At 48.5% G+C, this 21320-nt stretch overlaps 1 long non-coding RNA gene across 1 annotated transcript; it reads left to right on the forward strand.

Annotated features, from left to right (window-relative positions):
* Nucleotides 1-1433: 1433 nt before the first annotated feature.
* Nucleotides 1434-20852, forward strand: LOC107967225 (uncharacterized). The gene is made up of 3 exons (XR_001707563.2): nucleotides 1434-1549; nucleotides 15503-15658; nucleotides 20542-20852. It is a non-coding gene; the product is annotated as an uncharacterized LOC107967225 (long non-coding RNA).
* The last annotated feature ends 468 nt before the right edge of the window (nucleotides 20853-21320 follow it).

Here is a 21320-nt window from a genome sequence, read left to right on the forward strand (position 1 = left end):
GCCTGGATGCCCAGAGAACAGGATTTTAGTCCTGCTCTGCTGCTGATGACTAGCTGTGCAGCCTCGTGCAAGACACTTCCCTGCTCTGTCTTCATCGGTTAATTAAGAAGCCTGGACAAGCCAACCTCATTCCCTCTACCTGGAATGCATCTCCTTCCATTTCCCCATGGCTGCTCCTTTCCATCTTTCACATCTCAGCTCACATGTCAGCTCCTCCAAGAAGAGATAACCACCCTCTGTTACCACCAGTCCCCACCACCCAAGCACTCTGGAGCACATCGTCCCTCTTTTATTTTCTTTATGGAACTTACCACGGTCTTAATTATCTCTGCATTTGTACTCACTTGTTCCCTTGTGTGTTATCTCTGTCTCCTCCCCACTGTCATCTCCACAAGATCAAGAGCTTCATATGTCTTATTCATCTCTTTCACACCAATTCAGTACGTGGCACAGGATGGGGCTCAAAAAAAATAGTATGTCCACCAGCAGAATCACGAGGTGATCATTAAAACCCCTCCAGGATGGCACTCAATAGTCCTTGACATCTGCACCCAGAAAGTAAGGGTGGCATAGGGTGCAGGAAGAGCGGGGATCATCCAGGAGAACTTGTGGGAAAAGGACGATCAGAGCTGGGTTCTGGGAGACAGAGGAACGCCAGCCTAGAGAAGGGGAAAACCTGTCTTGAGAAGGCAGGCAGGCAGGAGCCACAGCGGTGGAGAGCTTCGAGTCCCTGCAGCTGCTACACCTTCAGGCTCCCAGCCAAGACCATTTGGTGAACTATATTAATAATCACAATACAAGAATCCCTTGTGGACTGGAACAATTTCCTTTCCAAGGCAGTGACATGCCTATCACTTCACTTTATTCTTCTGCCATCCCCTTGATACAAAGGAGGAGAAAATATCTTCTGCTATTTATATGTATAAAATTAATAACAATTGTTCATTTGTATAGTACTTTCCCATTTCCCAAACACATTTTCTTATACAGGAATGATAGTATTTATTCCCATGTTGCAGATGAGGAGACTCAGAGAGGTGAAATGACTTGTCCGAGGTCAGTCATAGCGTATGTAGCCTGGAAAACTCAAGCCCAGAACTCCAAATTTTTCAACAACCTAGTGGTGTTTTTTCCAGATGAGGAAACTAACAGAGAGAGAGAGAGAGAGAAAGTATATGGCTAGCTTATGAGAGCTCCCCACCCACACATCCAGGGGGTTAAATTATTTGTAGGGTCAGGATGAGGCATGCGGACAGTGGGAAGGGAACCGTCTCCCTTCCCGACCTGAGCATGGAGATGGAGATCACCCTGAGTGAAAATGTTCATTTTTACAGTTCAGGGAGAGAGGGGCAGAGACTTCTTACATTACAGAACTCTAGAATTCTCAGCTGAAAATGATGTTGGAGATGTCTATGATCTCATTATACCCAGGTCCCAGTGCCCTCTTCTAAGCTCTTTATCATCATAATTTCTGATGTAAAGAGCATGATGCCATGGACAAAATGGGCCCTCAGTGACTATCCGATGCAGTGCCAGGCACTGAATGCAGGTGAGTGAGGAGGATCAGGTGCAATAAGTCAATAGCCATTGGCACTCAGCCCCTGTGTGGGGGATACAATAGGGAGTGGTGGGGACCGTGGCAAGTTAGGAGAGTGTAAACCCCGTGTGAGGGGAGAAAGATTGCAGCCAATTGTTGCCATGTGGACATGCAGGCCCAGTGTTACCAATTCTTACAGTTTTGAAAGAAGGTCAGAAGCGTGGCTATCAGAAATTCTAGAATATTAAATGTGGGCGCTTAAATTTAAAGCACTGTATAGGCCAAACAAAATATGTCTAAGAGCAAGTTTCCTTTAACAGCTTTGTTGAGGTATAGTTGATATACAAATAACGGTACATATTTAATGTGTACAATTTGGTGAAGTTGGACATATGCAAACACCCATGATACCATCGCCACAATCAAGGTAATAGGCATATCCAACACTTCCCAAAGTTTCTCATATTCCTTTGGGTGTGTGTGTGTGTGTGGTAAAAACACTTAACCTGAGATTTTAAGGAATTTTGAAGTACACAATACCAGATTCTTAATTATAAGCACTATGTTGTACAGCAGATCTCTAGAACTTATTCACCCCATAGAACCGAAACTCTATATGCATGGAATAACAATTCCCCATTTGCCTCTTCCCCTAGCCCCTGACAATTTGCTCCAAGCCCTGGGTGCTGTTGATGCAGCCAACTGTTTTCTCTGCTGCTATTAGTTTGACAATTTCTGATATGTCATAGACATGGAATCAATTTCTGATACATCATATACGTGGAATCAATTTCTGATAGGTCATATACACATGTGACTGGCTTATTTCACTTAGCATATTATTTCACTTAGCATATTTCACTTAGCATAATGTCCTCCATTGTGTTGTTACAAATGACAGGATTTCCCTCTTTTTCAAGGCTAAATAATATTCCACTGTATGTATTTACTATGTTTTCTTTATCCATTCATCTAACAGAAAGTTTCTATCCATTGTTCATTGGTTTGACACTTGTAGTTAAATGAATAAATTAACCCTGTTCAAACCCTTCATTGTGAAGACTGGGCAACTGGAAGAGTTAAACCATGTCCCTAAGGTTACAAGCAAGGAGGGACAAAGCTTAAACTCCAAGTTTCCAGATTTCCAATCCAGTTCTTGTTGATCCAGGGACAAGGTCAGTGAGGGGGACTGTGTATATGAGGACCCGTTAGGTTTGGGGACACATCACCACCTAGTTTGCTGTCCCGAATCCACACATTCCATCCAGCCCAGACCCGGGCCAAGAAGCCAGGGCCCATTGTCCCATATGGGCTGAAAGGCCTCACCCACAGAAGAGGCACAGGCAACAGCACCTCCTGGCCTCCCTCCAACCAAAACCTTAGAAGAGCCCCTCACACCCTCCCCTGTACCCCATCCTCAGGCCACTTAGCATGCAGCACCATGGCACAAGCCAGCTGTCACTTAGGCACTTACAGTCAGAACCGTGGAAAAACCAAACCACTGTTATTATACTTAATAACCAGTTTCCACATCATCAACTCATTGGAGTCTGACAGGAGCTGTTAGGGTGTCAGCTCCCTCGGCCTAACAAGTCAGCACTAGCCGGGGGGTGGGAGAGCACCAGGCAGGACTGGGCACCAGCCTCCTGTGAGTTATTCCATCCCCCTCCTGCCCCACATGGAGGACACACACCCAAGGGCAGCCGAGGCGCCGACCCGCCTCTGCCCCCACACACTCAGGAGCTTAGTGGCTACACCAACAGCACCCAAGGTTTACAGCAGGATCAGAAGCCCAGAGAAGGGGACTCAGGGCCCTGACTGGTGTCCAAACAGAAGAAAACAGCCTGGCTTGTCAGAGTAGGGGCCAAGGGGTCTGAAGAAAGAGAATCCAGGACTGGGACACCTGGTTGGATCCTAGCTCTACTGTGTGGCCTTGAGTAAGATACTCCATCTTTCCAAGCCCCAGCTCCCCACCTGTAAAAGGTGGTACCTCAAAGGGTTCCTTGGAAGGCAAGCATAGTGCCAAGCATGGTGTCCATGCCTGATAAATGGTGGGTATCACTGAGTTATTATGAAATGAAGGTGGGCAGAGGGTGGGGGTCCTAAGAGGAGGACACAGGACAAGCACAGGGACTATTAGAAAATAAGACCACTGAGAAATGCTTCTGGATCCACCTAATATACTAGGGGAGGTTAGGTCTTTTAGAGCTGTCAATAAAATAGCTAATAATAAAAAAGCCTAATATTATTTTCATTGTACCCCCTTTTAGAGATAACTCAGAGATGTTAAGTCACTTGCTCGAGGTAGCCCAGCAAGCAAGTAGTGGAACTTGGCTTGGAAGCCCAGCAAGTGAGACTGCAGCTTGAGATCTCGGCCATCCTTGCCCCTTCTCCCTCTCCCCCCTCCCCTTCCAGCCCAGTCGAGTATCACAAAAGAAGATCTGCTGGGGGAGAAGCAGGAGGGGCTGGCCCAAGATGAGGCAGGGTCTTCATCTCCCACTCCCAGATCGTTCCACACTGAAACAGCAAATGACACTAGGGGCTTAGGGAACAATTCAGTGGTAGGTGGGGGCCAGGGCCTGAGGCCTCTGGAATGCAGCGATCTGCCTGTTGCTCTGGGTAAGGCCACTCAAGCGCCGACTTCCAGGAGGCTCAGCCAAATTGGTCGTTCCCACTGAGAGCCTTGGAGGACAAAGGGCCAACCCCGTGACCGTCTGGGGTTGCTTATGAGGCATACACCCTGGCACATACACCTGCCTGGCGGAACCCTCCTGCTGCCCGCTGTAGCTCGGGCCTGAAGTAGTGCAGTGCTGCCATCTTTTGTCCACAGGCTGCACTGCATCCCCACCTGCCCGGTTGGGTGGACAGGGCCCCAGGTGCTCCAGCTGCCCATTCTCCGGTGTTACAGCATCTCTGAGCCTGGAAAGGGTCTACCCAGCAAGCTCTGGCAGGGCGGACTGTCCATCAAATGTGGCCCAAGATGTCAGAGCAGCCCTGCAGCCAAAGAGACACCTTCTGCCTTTGGGAAAAAACCGTGGGCCATGGCCCCAGGGGGCCCAGGGCTGGCTGGGGTCCCCGACTCCATCCCGCGGTGTGTGCAAGGAGGCAGAGCAGAGACAAAGGAGGTGGGTAAGTGGGAGAGGGCACACCTCCAGGGACCTCAGCAGACAGTTTGCTACCTGCTTCCGCATGAGCTGAGATTCCCAAGATGCCAGGAGCAGTTGTCTCTGAGAGGTGGAATTGTGGGTGATGGGAATGATTTTGTTAGGTTGACTGTTTCATTGTGATTATTATTTTTTCTTTATGCTTAATTAGAATTTCACATTTTTCTACAATGCCAAAGTCTCAAGAATTTGTTTAGAAACCTGTCTGAAAGTAAATTTGCTTTTAAGTAAACACGTAATTCTAGAGCAGAAAGGGACCCTTTCTTTCACAGTTGAGGAAAATAAGCTCAGAGATAGGTGACTTGCCCAAGTTCACACCACTAGTTTGTGGCCAAGATGGACTTTTCCTTTGAGAGTGAGCTGGGCCTTTCCCTGACCCTCTAGCTAGGGTAAGATCCCCTATTTGTCACCCATGGTAGCTGTTTTTCTGTTTACTCCCTGTCTCTCCCATGCAAGCTTCATAGGGGCAGGAACTTTATCTATCTTGTTCACTAAGGTATTCCCTGTGTCCATTATAGTCCAGGGTATGTGACAGACACTCCATAAATGCATGTTGAATGGATGCATGGAGTTAATCAGGGAAGGCTTCCAGGAAGAGGTGAGTTATACATCCATTTTTGAAAAGGCACTTGTAACAGATCAACAGAGAAGATAAGAAGCATTCCTAGGGGCTGGAGGATGGCCTAGACCTAGCACACAGTAAAGATATGTTCCCAAATATTTGTAGGGGAGGGGAGAATGGCAGAGTAGTACAGATTGTACTTCCATTCCTGTAGGGACCTGAGCTAGGAACCCATCCCTGACCCTGATTCCTTACCTTGTCCTGAGAATTTGGGAAGAAGCCAAAAAGAATCCCTCTACAGGGCCAGGAAAGACACTAAGAGCTGAAGCTTCCATCAGCCTAACTGGATCTGACAAGGTCTGGCTGGGCCTGGTTGGACCTGACCATCCTGGGTGGACAGATGGGGCCTGACTGGGCTGGGTCTGAGCTGAGAACCCCCTTCTTACTCCCATATTTAGGAGACTCTAGTACCTGTCATGTCAGCCTGATCTCCCAGGGCTCTAGAGACATAAAGCAGGGGGAGTGGGGGGAGGGGCAGAAACATTGAGGCCAAGGGGAAAATGTGAGGGGGTCCAAATGTATGCACAGTCTTGTTTCTAGGGTCTTTTATAAGATCACTATTACTTTAGGAACATAAAGATGCATTAAGATGTAATGATCATGTTAAAATATGGAAGCCATTTACTATGTTTAGGTACAGATATGAAAGTCAGAAAAATGGACAATTTCAGCAGGGGGGAATGAACATTTCTGAAAGGAAAAGAAATTCTTCTCTTAATTTTTCTGGAAAAGTCCCTCAAAAGGTTCTTGGAAAAAAAGGTTTATTTATCCCAGAATGGTGCATCATGTCTGACAAGGAGGCCAGAAGCCCTGTGCACCTCCCTCTGACCCCAATCAGAAAGGAGACACGCAATTACTGAGCACCTGCTGTATGCCAGGCTCCGGGCTGGGCTCTTTGTGAGCATTGTCTGGTGTGACGGAAATAGGTCCACCTGTAGACTGCAAGCACAGGCAGCCCGCAGGAGCCTCCGGTGGGCCGACGGCATTCTCCCTGACACCTGGGGGTGTCTCTCAGCCTCAGCCTCTGCCTGCACAGGCTTGCCTAGCCACACAGAAGGTGGGTGGGGTTCCAGTCTGCCTTTGGCCTGGCATATATTTGGAAAGTGGGGTACACATGCTTGCATACCTCTCCCCTTCCCAAAGCACTTCATGACCGGCCCTAAATAGAACTCAGCCCCGCACTGGGCTTCAGACTTTCAATGTCCTCCTGCAAAACCGTTTGGCACCAACACCTAAAGAGACCGGGATGGGATGTTGATGAGGGCCCACCCAGGGAACTGGAGCTGGGATAATTCTTTATTGTGAGTGTGAAACAAGAATTCAGAGAGGAAGAGGGCAAAGACAGAATGATAGCGAGCATGTCAGAGAGAGAGACTCAGAAACAGAGAGAGGTGGAAATTGAGAGAGAGAGAGGAGAGAAAAAAAGAAAGATGGGGAAAAGAGACAGGAGAAAAAGAGACAAGCAGAAAAACCGAGAGAAGGTTACAAAGCAGGGAGGGGAGGAGAGAGGGACAAAGGATGGACCAGCAGTTACAGGGCCAGGGAAAAGGGGGAAGGCGGAAGACTATCTTTCCCCACTGCCCACCCCCAGGACCCCCCAACAACCCTCCCTGGAGGAACCACTCAGACATGGGAGGCGAGAAGAGGGAGCAGAGATAGGCAAACTCGCTACGTAACCTTGGAGACGAGAGCCAAGGAGATGGGCGTGGGGAGATGGGCACAGGGAGGGGCATGGCAGGGGGTGGGACACAGGCAGGAGAGCAGCAACAGGTCCTACCATCCAGGGAGGGGCGGGTGGGGACAGAGGCCAAGAAGAGTGACCCGGATGAGCTGGGGGAGGGAGAGGGACAAAAGATTCCAGGAACAAACCTAAAGAGGTCTGAGAAGTCAGAATAAAGAGAGATTTTGCTGAGAATCAATTTAGGGAAGAAAGAGCAGGGAGTTGGGAGCTATGATAAGAGAAAGGGGGGTGAAGCGGGGCGGGCAGCAGCAATGCAGCCAGGAGTAGCCAGCCCACATGACCGTGTTGAAGTGAGGGGGGCCGGGCCATTGGCTCTGGACAGCAGGGCACAGGCAGGAAAAAGTCACGGCAGACTGGTGCAGGGAGCCTGGGTTTCTGACCCTTTCCCTGAGACCTGCTAAAGGCGATGAATCTCAGCTGTCTGGCCGGGGGGACCATTCCAATCACTTGTGTCCCAAATCCTGAGTACTGCTATGTGCCAGGTGCTTTGCTGGGCACTCTGGGGGACACAGGGACCATTGACAAACATGTACCCTGAAGACACTCATGGGTTAGTGAGGGAAACAAGGTGTGTACACAAACAACGAGAAGATGGTGACATGGAGGGACTCCCAGATCACTCACTGCCAGCCAGGAGCCCATCAGAGGGAGCCTCCCCGACAGGCCATGCCTGAGCCAGGTCCTGAAGACAGGGCAGGGCTGAGACAAGGGGAAGGCTCATCAGGCAGGGGGCAGCAGGAGCCCGCAGCAGGCAGGCCAGGGAAGCCCAGGGTGACCCTGGGTCTGCCAGGGACTAGTGTGTGGCCCAGGACAAGTCACCTAACTTTTCTGAACCTGCCTTTCCCCACCTTGCAGAATTTAAGGATTATGGATAATATCTGTATACTGCCTGGCACATGGCAGGTACTCAATTAAGGGTAGCTATCATTGTTATTAAGAATAAATAGGAAACAGTGAGCTAGAATAAAAGGAAGTGGCTAGAAATGGACTGGAAGGGGGGTTTTAAGACACCCTCACCTCCCACGATCAGAAGCAGCTGTGAGCCACAGTCAGGAGGAACTATCCCCAAAGAACCTTTGGTGGAGCTCTGATTGGTGTCTGGTTAAGAGCTGGGTGGCTTACCATTACCAGCCAAAAAGAACAGTTGAGAGTATGCTGGTTTTAAAATGTGTCCACAATTTTCTTTAGTGTTCCTTCCAAAAAAAAAAATAAAACAAACAAACAAAAAACAAACCCTAATTCCCCTCCACTTGAATGTGGCCAGACTTAGTGACTCACTTCTAGTAAAAAGAATGTGTTAGAAGTTACAGAGTGACTTCTGAAACTAGGCCATAAAAGATAGTGCTCCTTTTCTTCTTGGGCTCTGTCTCTCTCTCTCAGATCACTCATTCTAGGGAAAGCCATGCCCTGGAGACACTCAAGCAGTCCTATGGAGAGGTCCACAGGGCAAGGAACAGTGGCTTCCTGCCAGTAGCCAGGAGGCCTTGTGAGCCATGCAAGTCAATCATCTTGGAAGTGGATCCCACAGCCACAGTCAAGCCTTCAGATGAGATGGGAGCCCCAGCCAACATCTTGACTGCAACTTCACAAAAGACTTCATGCCAAAAACATCTAGCTAAGCCACTCTCAAGTTCCTGATCCACAGAAACTGGATCAGATCATCCATGTTTATTGTTGTGTTAAACTGCTGAGTTCTGGGATCATTTGTTACAGTGGATAGCTAATACCGGGGCCTGTGACTAAATCTGGAGCCACAACCCCCAATAGGGCATCAAACCCACAGCGGTGGCCCAGTCAGTGCCCACAGCAGTGAGTGGGGTGAGGAGATGAGACATAGGGACCCAGGCAGGGCATCAACAGGTCCTGCCATAGCTGGAGCTCCGAATGACACTCAGAGCAGGCCTGGCTGTGTAGGGCATGGGCAGGTTCTGGGTTGTTCAGTTTCCAGGAAAGGCAGTGAGAGGGAATTGGTCATCCTTGTTCCTGGCTCTACCCCCATAGATACAGTTATGTGGCTCATCTAGGGCAGCAGGCAGGTCAGGGTAGAAGTAAGCACAAGGAGGCATTTACCTCACCTGGTCTCAAACTCCTGTCTCCCACTTATTATCTGGGTTATCCTACACAAGTGACCTTGACTCTCTTTCCCTCAGTTTCTCATCTGTGAAATGGTGATAATAAACCCGACTTTGTGGGGTAATACTCTCACGGTGTGGTAGAGCCTCGTTACACGAAAATCAGATGATAAAATAAATATGCAGCATCACACAAAGTCGGAGCCCCTTAAGCTTTGGCACCACCCAGCCCTTGGAGCCAAGAGAACAGGTTTAGCTGTGGGTCTGCTTTTCTTTGCCTTCTGACTCCCACGTGGCCCATATCCCTAAGGGCAGAATCAATTTGTACCGAAGCTTAAGAGGAAACATTTCTAAAAGCACCCTGGTTATTTCTGATTCATATCAATCTTCCAACTTGTTTGCAGACTAAAACTTGGCCTTGACCTCATTCCATTCTCATGACAACCCTGGTTGCTCACTGAGGCATGTTTGCTTTGCTTACCTAAGCCTCAGTCTCCTCATCTGTGAAACGGCGCTAGCAACTCTACTGGATCCATTTGGTTGTTGGGTTGGGTTGGGTTAAATGAAGTCTCAGGGGAATGGGCCTAGTAGGCTCTCCTCAAATGCTTAGGATAACTATGGCAATGAAAATTTCACCAGGGCCTGCAACACTAAATACACTCTTGTAGCACAAAATGTAAACAACATGGGGATCCTGACTTCTTTTATAGAAGAAGTCTATGCTCTTTTTGAGGCCTTCTCCTTGAATAACTAACTGTTGGAAACCCCAGGAAATTCTGACATGAGGCAAGAGTCTGTCTTCCTCCCTGATCACTTGCTGCATCATTCCGTCCAGTGTTCACCTCTGTACCCACTAGTACACCTCCCACATCAGTGCCCACTGCATGTAGGTGAAGAACCTATGGGATGGATGGATGGACTGGTTAGTAGATGGATAGATGGGTAGATAAGTGGGTGCCTGAGTGTGTGGATGGATGTGTGAGTAGATAAGTGGATGCGGATAGATGGATGGGTGAACAGATGGGTGAGTAGGTGGATGGGTGGGTGAGTGAGTTGAAGAAGGAAGGAAGGAAGGAAGATTTCAGCTCTCCTTCACTCCAGGCCCCATGCCAGACCTCACCCTATTCCTTCCTTGGGGCTCAGTATATACAGAGAGAATTCCTCTCCTGCAGGGAGAGAGGAGAGAGAGAGAAACATCAACCATCCCACAATTAGTTTTCAATCTTAATTATACACATTTCTGATGCATTCATCAACTTCCCCTATTAAGGCTGCCATAGCACCGTCTCTGCCCTAAGGTGTGCAGAGGGAAAATGGGCTGTTCTCCCCAGAAGAGAGGGAGAGAGGTGTCCTAGCTAGGTCTAGAAGCCTGTGTTCTTCAGGGTTCAGGGGGTCCAGCAGCCAGGAGCAAAGACACAGCCAGCAAGGCAGGAGCTTTCTACCATGTCCTGACCCCTGTGAAGTCTTACGATTCTCTAGGAGGAGGATAGAGAGGACCCTCCCTCCACCCACACCAACACCCCACACCAGAGATGCCCAGAGAGATGGCAGGCTAGTGGCTGGGAGATTATTTTGATGTCATGGAAAGAGTCCTGCACTTAAGTCAGAAGGCTTGGACTGAAGATTCAGCTCTGATTCCTACTGACCATGAGAACTTGGACAAGCCAAATGACCTCTTTGAACCTCATTTTGGTGAGGAGGTTAGATTAGATAATCTTGTAAGATCTCTACCATCTCTAAAGAGTCATTGGGTCCAGAAGATCAGCATCAAGGTCATTCAAGAACCCCTGATCTGGACAGGGAGATCAAGGCAGGAGAATTATGCCTATTAGCTGGCCACCTGTTGGCCTGGATGAGTCAGGGAAGCCTCCCAGGTCCTCCCTCTCAAGACTGTGGCTGTTGCCAGGAAGGACACCCTAGCAGAGCCTGGAGCCTTCACACCATGGGCTGGGGTTGGCAAGGAGGCTGTAGCAGTGCCAGAAACCTCTGAGCATACCACACAACTTCCCCTCTGCAGAGGCAGCTGCCCTGTAGGGAGTCAGTACATTTCTAGTCCCAAAGCTTCCAGGAGATGGAGAGCCAGAACCACTGCCTAGTGTCCAATGAGGGGCTCATGGCCACATTCACCCTGCACCAAGTCCTCAAGAGCCAGGTAGAAGCTCCAGCCACAGGCAGAACCAAGCTTCCTACCCTGTGCTCCAGCCTCCACCTTGAACTCTAAGCCACAGTCTCCTTGCTGTGAGTGCCACCTGGCCAGCCCAGGCTGCCCTGGCAAGGACATGGAACCAGGCCAGGTCCCTAGTATGGATGGTAATTCATGGTGCTTCAGCTCCACCAGGCCAGACTCCACCAATCAGGAGACATGTCTCTCTGGAGCTCAGCCTCAACTTCAACTGCTCCAAAGCTGAGCCTGGGAAGAGGGAAGGGTGACATGATTGGCCAGCCCTCACCTTCTGCCAAGCCCAGGGAAGAAGAGGGCCGGCATTACACAAGTACTTTCCTGGAGACAGTACTTGTTAAGAGCCTTTGCTTCCCTCTGGGTTCCAACCCAGCCTGCCCACCCTGTGGCCAAGAACATCCCTGGCCCCTGGCTCCAGCCACAGCTCCCAAAGTCAACTCATTCTGCAAGTAAAAGCAATGAGCCCAGAAAGAGGAGACAACTTTCCCAAACAGCAGCAATAGAGAGAAGGGAGCTCTTCCCGGCTGTGCTGCCCTGTGGCTCCAAGGTAGAGGGATGGCAGTGCAGGCTCCAGGACCCAGCACCAGACTCCTCCTTGGGTTTGGCTGACTCCCATGGGAGGGTCTCTAGGAAGACAAGAAACAGAGGCCTGAGGTACACCTGGCTTGGAGACCGGCTTCACCTGTCCTCATGTCCCTGCCACTAACCTGTTGCATGAGCTTCCCCCTAAGAGACCTAGTCCCAACGTGTCTATGGTTCCTCATCTGCCCAGCATCCCCCTTGGCTCAGGGCTTCTTGGGAGGTCCATATGAGCAAATGCCCTGCATCACCCGTAGATGCCAGAGCTGCAAAGAGACCTGGACAACAACCATCCCAACCTCCAGCTTTTGCAGTTGTAGAAGAGGCTCAGATAAGTTAGGTGATTTTTCCAAGGTCACACAGTATGTCCTGCAAGAATGAATTAAAACACTCATCACTGTATAAATATAAGGAATTAATAGAAACAATGTTTATATAACAGATATTTGAATCAGTGATTATCTGATAAAAGTTACAGACTCTCCCTCTGAGAAACACACATGCGTCAAAGTGCAGACTGCTCATGTGATATGAGGGGGTTGGCTCCTGAAGCCCACTCATGGATTAGCCTGTGGTCAAGGTTTCCAGCTCTGTCACTAGGACAACTTACCTAACTCTCTGTGCCTCATTTCTTCAACAACCAAAGGGAACAATAGTACATGCCTCATGGTTGTTTGCAGGATTTAATGAGTTTGCAACGTATTTGGAACAATGCTTGGCACATAATAAATGCTGAATAAATGTTTGCTGTTATTACTCCCTGAAGACAGTCTTGGCACCCTCAAGGAGCCCCAGATGCCAGGGAAGCCTTCCTATCAGGGGGCCTTTCAAATGTCCAGGAGTACCTGCTCATGTCTCCTCAAACTCCCAGCTTCACCTGGGCTGGGTGAGCAAACTGTGAGATGAGGATCCCAGCCGCCCCTGCCTCCCACCACCATCAGGCAAATGACCCTGATTCAAGCCTTGGTCAACCTCCACCTGCCCACTGCCCACCTGGACAGCCACTGGCTGCAGTTTCAGGAAGCTGCCTCTTCCCCTCACCCTCCCCACGGCCCAGGAATCAAGGCAATCCCCTAAAAGCTCATAACTTGGAGGTAATTATAAGAAGCATCAATTACCCAGTAATGTGGATTTCATGAATTCAATTAATTTGCATGGCAATCGATACGGGCGGGTTTCACTGGGGTCCCCAGGGGAAGTTAGGACATTGTTCTGCACGCTATTGATTTTACAATGTAAAACAAAACCTCTCTCCTCGAATTCATAGATGCCCATTCAGCCATATTAACTTTCAGATCATTTATTTTTGTATGTCTTTCAACTCTGTTTGTTGCTATCACACAGATGCAGAGTATTACATTGTAGGGAATAATTGAATCAATACAGTCATGCTACACCAGACTTCCCCAACTCAAGGAAGAAGAGCAGTTTGCCGACCAGCTCTTCTGCACTCTGCCTTCCCCAGCCAGCTGTCCACCCTCGTGCCCACCCCAAACTCTCCCTCTCCCAAGCAGGCCACTCCCCTAACCCTAAGTTTCTCACTCTGTCCAATGTGTCTTCATTCAGGACAGACTTAAAGTGCAGCTGGGGAAATATGGTTAGACAATAGGAAGAATTTTTCTGTCGGTGAATGGAAGCTGACGGGGAGTTGGAAGGAATTGAGGGCTTCCCTTTTTGGAAGGGTCTTTGGAACCAAGAATATTGCAGACTGATGGGGGCCTAAGTCAGTGGCCTCTCAGGAATCCTGGACAGGGGAAGAGTGCTTCTTTTCCTCCACTAGAAGCAATGAGATTGAGGAGACAGCATTTTCTGAACATTAATCCATCCCACTCTAGAAGAAGGCCAAGTTTAATAAGAGGAGTGATTATGAAAAAAGTCAGGGGCCTACCAGCCTTAGCCTCCCATGCCTCCAGCTCAGGTGCGCCCAGCTTTGCTGTGTTCTTGAACCGTGCCCCCTCTACACCCAGCCAGCCAGCTCCCCGGGTCCTCTTTGAGGCCAGCATATGCTCTGAGCAGCATCTGAGACTGCTGCACACCCTACATATACACACACACATGCTCATACACACACAGACACACACACACACACTCACACCCAGCAGAGCAAGGCTGGGGCCCACCAACCCAGCCACACTCCCAGGAGAGCAGGGGCCACCTTCCTGCCCCACAAAGCCCCTACTCAGCACACCACCCTCCACTCCCCATGTCTAGAGAAGGAGTGAAGGCTTTTTTTTTAAATTTGCCTCTGCCCCCCGCCCGTCAGGATATTAGACAGCTAAACAGCCCAGCGCCTGTTTCCTTCAGATAACCAGCTCCTGACGAGCCCCCTAATTGTCCCCAGAATCTCAGCGCCAGTGTATAGAGTAGGTCATTTAACCAACAGTACACACAACTAAATAAAAATCCATTTTCCAAGAGAAAATTCTATTCTTATCAGAGTTTTGCAAGAGGGTTGCAAGCGGCCCATGTTAATTGAAGCTTTGATGTTTGTAGGAGGAGGCCTCTAATCAACACCACAAAGGAGGCTGATTCACCACAGTGTGCCCCTCGGCCGAGGAGCAGAGTCTGGGGAGCTGGTGATAGGGGGCATGGGGTGCAGAGGGCCGGGCAAGGACAGAGGATCCAGGCTAGCCACCGGACACCACAGGCTCCCAGCCACTGCCTCAGGCCCAGAGGCAGGCACAAAGATGTCAGGGAGGCAGGTGGCTGGGTCAGGAAAGTCAGCAAGACTGGAGGTAGGCAGGACCCAATGTCAGACAAGCCTGGAGTCAGGATCTACCTGGTAATTTGCTCACTGTGTGGCCTTGGGCAAGTCATTTGACATTGCTGAGCCTCAGTTTCTCCTCTGGATGACCGTAATCCTCTTTACCTATCCTCAAAAGCCATTTGATGATGATCAAATAAAAACAAAAGCACAGAAAGTGAGTTTCATTTCTGAGTATGTCCTATGAACTAGGCTACCTGCTAACCACTTTACAAGTGGCTTAGTGTAGTGCATCTGATGTGCTTCCTGCCTTCTGCTGACTGCTTTGTAATTGTCCTCATCTCGTTCATCTTCAAGGTGGGGAATCTTAGCCCATTTTGCATATAGGGAAACTGAGGCTCAAAGTGCCTAAGTGTCTGGCTCAAAACTTCACAGTAGAAAGTGGCAGAGCTGGGATTCAAACCCTGCTCTCTTCAACTCCAGAATCCAAACAGTTTTCTCTTACTTGAGCTGCTTCTCCTAAAACAAGGTAGGAGGGCCCATCCAGACCCCTCATGCCTATCTCTCCACTTCCCATCCCTTTACCTTCACACACACACACACATACACACACACACATACACACACACACACGTCATTTCCTTTGCTCCTCACAGCAACCACCAAAGCAGGCAGGTAGGCACCCTAAAACAAGAAAGGGGGTCTTGGGGGAGTTTGTGTGGGTTAATGAGCTATTCTTCATAAAGTCAACTCTGCCAGGACCATAACAAACTCTCAAGAACTGGCAGCCCCAGCACTGTGATAATGGTGGTGGTGGTGATGGTTTTCATAGCCAGCACACAAGAACTGCTCAAAACAGACAGTTAACAATAGCCATAAAATCATTAGCATCCCTGTTTTCTAGATGCATATACTGGAGCTCAGAGGATTTCAGTGAGTTACCCCGGCCACAGCCAGTGAGCAGCGATGTCAAGATGTCTTGAATCCTGGGCCTCAGCTGCAAAGCCGTAACCAGTCCTCTGTGTTCCCATGGGCCAGTGCTTTACAAAGGTCCTTGCAGGTTAGGAGGAAGGGGAAATCTAAACACAGGCCTGCCCAGCACCTGCGGAGTGAATCCCAGTCCTGAGCACCAGGCATAGGAAGGAAGTGTCTTCAGAAGAGAAAGGAGAAGGAGTGGGCCAATTTGCCAGTCCAGATTAGGCTAGAAAGAGTTTACATTCCATATTCAACATGTATTTACCTGTGAGCTGCCAGTCCTGTGCCAGGGCTTGCGGGCTCAGAGATACAAGAACACACGGATGAGAGGGCTTTCATTTCCGTGGGAGCTGTCTAAAGCCAGGGGAGCTTTGGCAGAGGTCTGCTTGGGCCCTCCAGGAAGAGAAGGTAGGTTTCAGCTGCCATTTCCAGGATGCATGGGGGTGTCTGGGCAGGGAATTGAGGAGTGAGAGGGTCTCCAGGATCTTTCACACCCATGGCCACATTTGGCGACTTTACCAGCTGAGATCAACCAACAACGAGGAAATCGAGGCCCAGAGAGCTCTGGTGACTTGCTCAAGATCCCGGGATCTGCAGAGAGCTGAAGTGGCATCCAAACCCAGGTCTTTGACTACAGTGTCTTTCCCACTATGCCAAGCCAGTAGGGGATGGATGCAAAATGTAAAGTGGCTAGCTCAAAATCAGGCGTTAAAAGCAGGTGTCAGGAAATGGGCACTGGGTAGAGCCTGCAGCGCTGGCCTTCCCCACAGGCACCAGGGCCCAAGATCTCCAACAGGCAGTCCCTGTGCCCAGCAGTGTATGCAGACCATCTGCAACACTTGGACCCAAAGGGAGTGGGGCTTGGGGAAGGGAGGGAGAAATTTCTTTCTCTCTTTTTCTTTTTTTTTTTTTCTTTTTTTTTTTGAGATGGAGTCTCGCTCCATTGCCCAGGCTGGAGTGCAGTGGTGCGATCTTGGCTCACTACAACCTCTGCCTTCTGGGTTCAAGAAATTCTCCTGCCTCAGCCTCCCAAGTAGCTGGGATTACAGATGTGTGCCACCATGTCTGGCTAGTTTTTTGTATTTTTAGTAGAGATGGGGTTTCATCATATTGGCCAGGCTGGTCTCCTGACCTCAAGTGGTCCACCTGCCTCGGCCTCCCAAAGTGCTGGGATTATAGGCATCAGCCACCACGCCCGGCCGAGTGGAGCAATTTCTACCCAGGATACCAGCCTCTAGCTTCTGCCTGCTCAAGAGCTGTGGGGCCTGAGAAAAGATGATGGAGAGGTTCAGGGGACCAGTTACTGAGTCAAGGCCAAAGTGAATGGGATGTGTTAGGACCAGCAAGCCTCCTACTCCTTAACCATCTCCACTGATTCCATTTGCTATAACAGCAGCAGGGCTTTTTGCTATGAGCTGGCATACCATGAGTTAAAGTTTAACAAGCATCCAGGAAAAATGCTTTATAAAAACAAGATGTCACAACCTGAGTCTCCTGATCATGAAATCAGGTCCCGTGGAAGCCTGGGTTACTGAAAGGCTCCCAACTGGTCTTCTAACCCTGAACCTCTGTCCTACCCACTCTGTTCTCCACTCTGAAAGCTAGCCAGAGAGATGACTCTATGGCAAAATCTGACCATGTCACTCCCCACTTAAAACCCACCAGTGCTTCCTCACTGCTCTGGGGACAAAATCCAAAGACTGTGCTGACACATAAGACCTTTCTCTTTTTCTCCTGCATGCCCTTCCAGGAGTCTTGCAAGCCCCTCCTCATATGCACGCTCCTACAGACAGTGCCCAGCATGCCCAGCCTCATACTGCTTATGCTGTCCCTCATCCTATAACATCCCACCACCACCACTACATCCATCCTATGTGTGATGGGTTGCATTAATGGCCACCATTCCAAAGAGCTGGGTATGTGTGTGTTATCCCACTAAAGAGGTGGAATATATGGAATATGTTTCCCTGCCTCTTAACCTTGGGTGCAGACATATGACTTGCTTTGGCCAGTGGAATGTTAGAAGAAGTGTGATTGGGCTTTCTCTCTTCTCCTTTTTCTGTCACCATTAGAGAATCATGCCAGGTTAGGCTGGTGGTCCCAGAGAAGGATAAGAGGCTTATGGAGCAGAGTTGCCTGATCAGGCCCAGCCAAGATCAGCAGACCCTCAACCAACACATAGACACATGAACCAGATAAATGGTTTTGTTATTTGCCACTGAGAAATGGTAGGTGTTTGTTACACAGCATATTGTAGCAGTAGCTAACTGATACATCATTTTAACTTGAGTAAATTCTATCCACTCATTGGATCTCAGCTGAGGTAGATGTCATGTCTTCTTAGAAATCTAACCTCAGCTCCTCGCCTCTTCCACAGGTCAGCACTGGGGGCTCCCATGGCACCCAGAATTAACTCTTACTGCAGCACATAGCATGTACTGGGTTAAAATTGCTGTCTCCCTCACCCATCCTGAGCTTCTTGAGGTCAAGGGTTGCATGTTATTCACAATTTCTGACATAGAGGAATTCAATGACTATTTAGTGAAGGATTGAATGTGGAAGTGGCCTTTTCTAAGGGGTAGAAGCAAAAAAAACCTCTCACTTTTCCACCTCAGCCCACCACTATCATGAAAAATGCCCAAAGTGGGACGAAAATTCACGTGAGTTCTCTGCACTTCCTGCCAGCCTCTGGCACACACACTAACACACTTGAATCCCAAAGTTAGCCAAGCTGCACTTCCCTGCCGCCCGCTTGCTTGGTGATGAAGCACTTTTTGAGCCACTTTGCTCCATCTTTCTGCAATATCCTCCAGCAAATCAAGCATCCCCTTCTTGGGATGTTTTCAATCTGTTTTATGTTGATTTTAATTAAAGAATTCGAAACTGAACAAACAGTTCCTAGCAGGTGGCCATACAAGTGTGAAATAAGCAAACTGTTTTATCTGCCACAAACTCTGCTAGTAAATTTCTTCAAATTAATCCCAGCCTCCGAGAGTCTGCTGATTCCAAGGAGAAAGCTAAGCAATCCTAGCCTCCAAATATTTGCTTTTGTTACAGCTCCTGGAGCCAACGACTGGTGGTGTCCGCCTTTCTCCATGCTCATCCACCTTTTCTCCCAGTCCCATCTCTGGCACTCTGTTGGCCCAACCCATCTGCCCAGAGCAAGGCTCATGTGGCCACATCACTGGGCTCCACAGCCAGAACTCCAGTAGGGTGGCCAGATGCCCAGGGAGACTTCCCAGCCCACCTTCTTCTGAGCACCATCTTCCGCATCTTTACTTTCCACTTCCTCTGCCAGCCCTCCAGCTGAGCCTGGGCCTCCCACAAATGCTTGCCCACCCCAGGGAGGCACAGACATGAAGGCCCAGAACAAGGCTTGCTTCCTTTCCCCTGGTACCACTCAGGAATGAGAGGTGCCCTTGGAAAAATGACACCACCCAGTTCCGGCCAAGGGTATGAGGAAATGGGCCACCTCCTTCACCAATGATGGGAGCTTAAATTAGCACAGCCTTTGCAGAGATCGGTTTGTCTACGCACATCAACAGTGTTAGCATCTTTCTTACTTTTGGATCCAAAAATTCCACATATAGGACTTTAGCCCCTGCAAAAAAAAAAAAAAAAAAAAAAAAAAAAAAAAAAATCAATGTGCAATAGCAAACATTTACTATTGCACTCTTCATAACAGCAAAAACGGAAACATTTATGGTTCAACAACAAGGATTAAATGATACAGCCATATAAAACATTATACAATAGTATTTAATAATATGGAAAATAATTTTATGATCTTAGTGGAAAAAGCAGGTTATAATCAATATATATAGCATGAGTTTATTTTTCTATTTTATGTGTGTACACAGAATATATCATATGCTACATGTAGTATTATATATTATTTATGTAGTATAGTATTAATATTATATACTATTAATATGTATATATGTAGTATATATATTTATGTAGTATACTACATGTATCTACAGAATATTATCATTTTATAGGTAGTATATTCTATATTTATAACGCATATGGAATATGCAGAATATATTGTATAGTCTACATGTAGTATAAATATTGCATATACATTACTCTAGATATGTAATGTGTTATGTGCATTCACACATAAGAAAAAAAGACTGGAAGGATATAAACTAAAATGTTAACAATGGCAGTCTCTCTAGGCATTGGGAATATAACTGGTATCTCTTTTTTTTTCGCTCTGGAACTCCCGGCTGGAGTTCAGTGGTATGATCTCTGCTCACTGCAACCTCTGCCTCCCAGGTTCAAGCAATTCTCTTGCCTCAGCCTCCTGAGTAGCTGGGAATTACAGATGCCCACCACCACACCGGGCTAATTTTTTTTATTTTTATTTTTAGTAGAGACCAGGTTTCATTATGTTGGCCAGGCTGGTCTCAAACTGCTGACCTCGTGATCTGCCCACCTCTGCCTTCTAAAGTGCTGGGATTACAGGTGTGAGCCACCGTGCCTGGCTTTTCTTTTTCTTTTTAAAAAATCATTATTTTGTTAGTTTTCTGATTTTGAAAACTCTGGCTAGAGAGGCAGAAGACCTGGGTTGTGCCCTAGCAGTGACACTGATACAATGCCATCTCCTGGCCTAACTCCAAAGCCAGATCTGGAGTCATTAATATCACTTATGTCAACTTCCTGATCTACATACAACATGTAAGAGAAATCAGGTCACCTGTAAGGTTGCATCCAGCTTCCATTTTATAGTTCTACAGTGTGTCCTGAACCACAGTTGAGAGAGAAAGGCAGACAGGGAAAAAGAAGGTACAAACTCAGGAGAACTTCATCCAGTGTAACCTGTTCCCTCGTTCAACCAGCCTCAGAGCCGTAAATATCACTGAATAGGCATTCACTATGCACCAGGCACTATTACATTACACACTAAATGCAAAGGGATTGCACAAAGTAATAACCCGCATTTCTGCTCCACTGTAACTGCAGGATCATCCCTAGAAGATTGTGGTATTTCTGGCCATACGCAGGAAAGGTGCCACGGATGCTCAAGTATGGGCATCAGCTACCACCCCATCTGCTGGTGGTGCTCATACTTCTCCGGGATACCTCCCCTCCAGTCTCCTCCACCCCTACAGGGTCAGCACTGCTCTTAAGCCTTGAAGTGTCACATCTGCATGGCAGCTGCCAGCAAAAGGGAGAAAAATCTCTGTATCCCTTCAGGTGACACTAGTTGCTGTATGGATAAACACCTAAATCTCACTTGGCTGAACACAATAAAAGTTTATCTGGTGCTCACAGCACTGCCCAGTGGGGAGTCAGCTCCACACAGTCATTCGTAAACCCAGTCTCCTTCTATCTTGTGGCTCCACCCTTCTCCAAGACCCCAGAATCCTCTCTGTTCTGCTGGCAAATGGAGGAAGAGCTAGAATTGCACAAGGGAGGTTCCTTATACAAGGCCATATTTGAAAGGGTCCACAGCATCTGCTCACATCCCACTGGCCAGGACTCAGTCACATGGCCACATCTAACTGCAAGGAAGGCTGGGAAGTGTATTCCAGTGTGTGCAGCCAGGGAAGAGAGGAGGCCATGTTGCTCTGGGCAACAACATCAGGTTCTATCCCCTCTTCTCTCCCCACTTACTGGGTGACCCTCTTGGAGGCCTCTCAGTTGTGCAACCTCACATCCCAATGCCATACAGAGTTTCTTATGAAGTGGCTCTTTCTCACCACTCTTTTTATTTTTCCCTGGAGCCCAGAGACACATCC

This window comes from Pan troglodytes, chromosome 9, assembly GCF_028858775.2.
Source record: "Pan troglodytes isolate AG18354 chromosome 9, NHGRI_mPanTro3-v2.0_pri, whole genome shotgun sequence".
NCBI lineage: Eukaryota > Metazoa > Chordata > Mammalia > Primates > Hominidae > Pan > Pan troglodytes.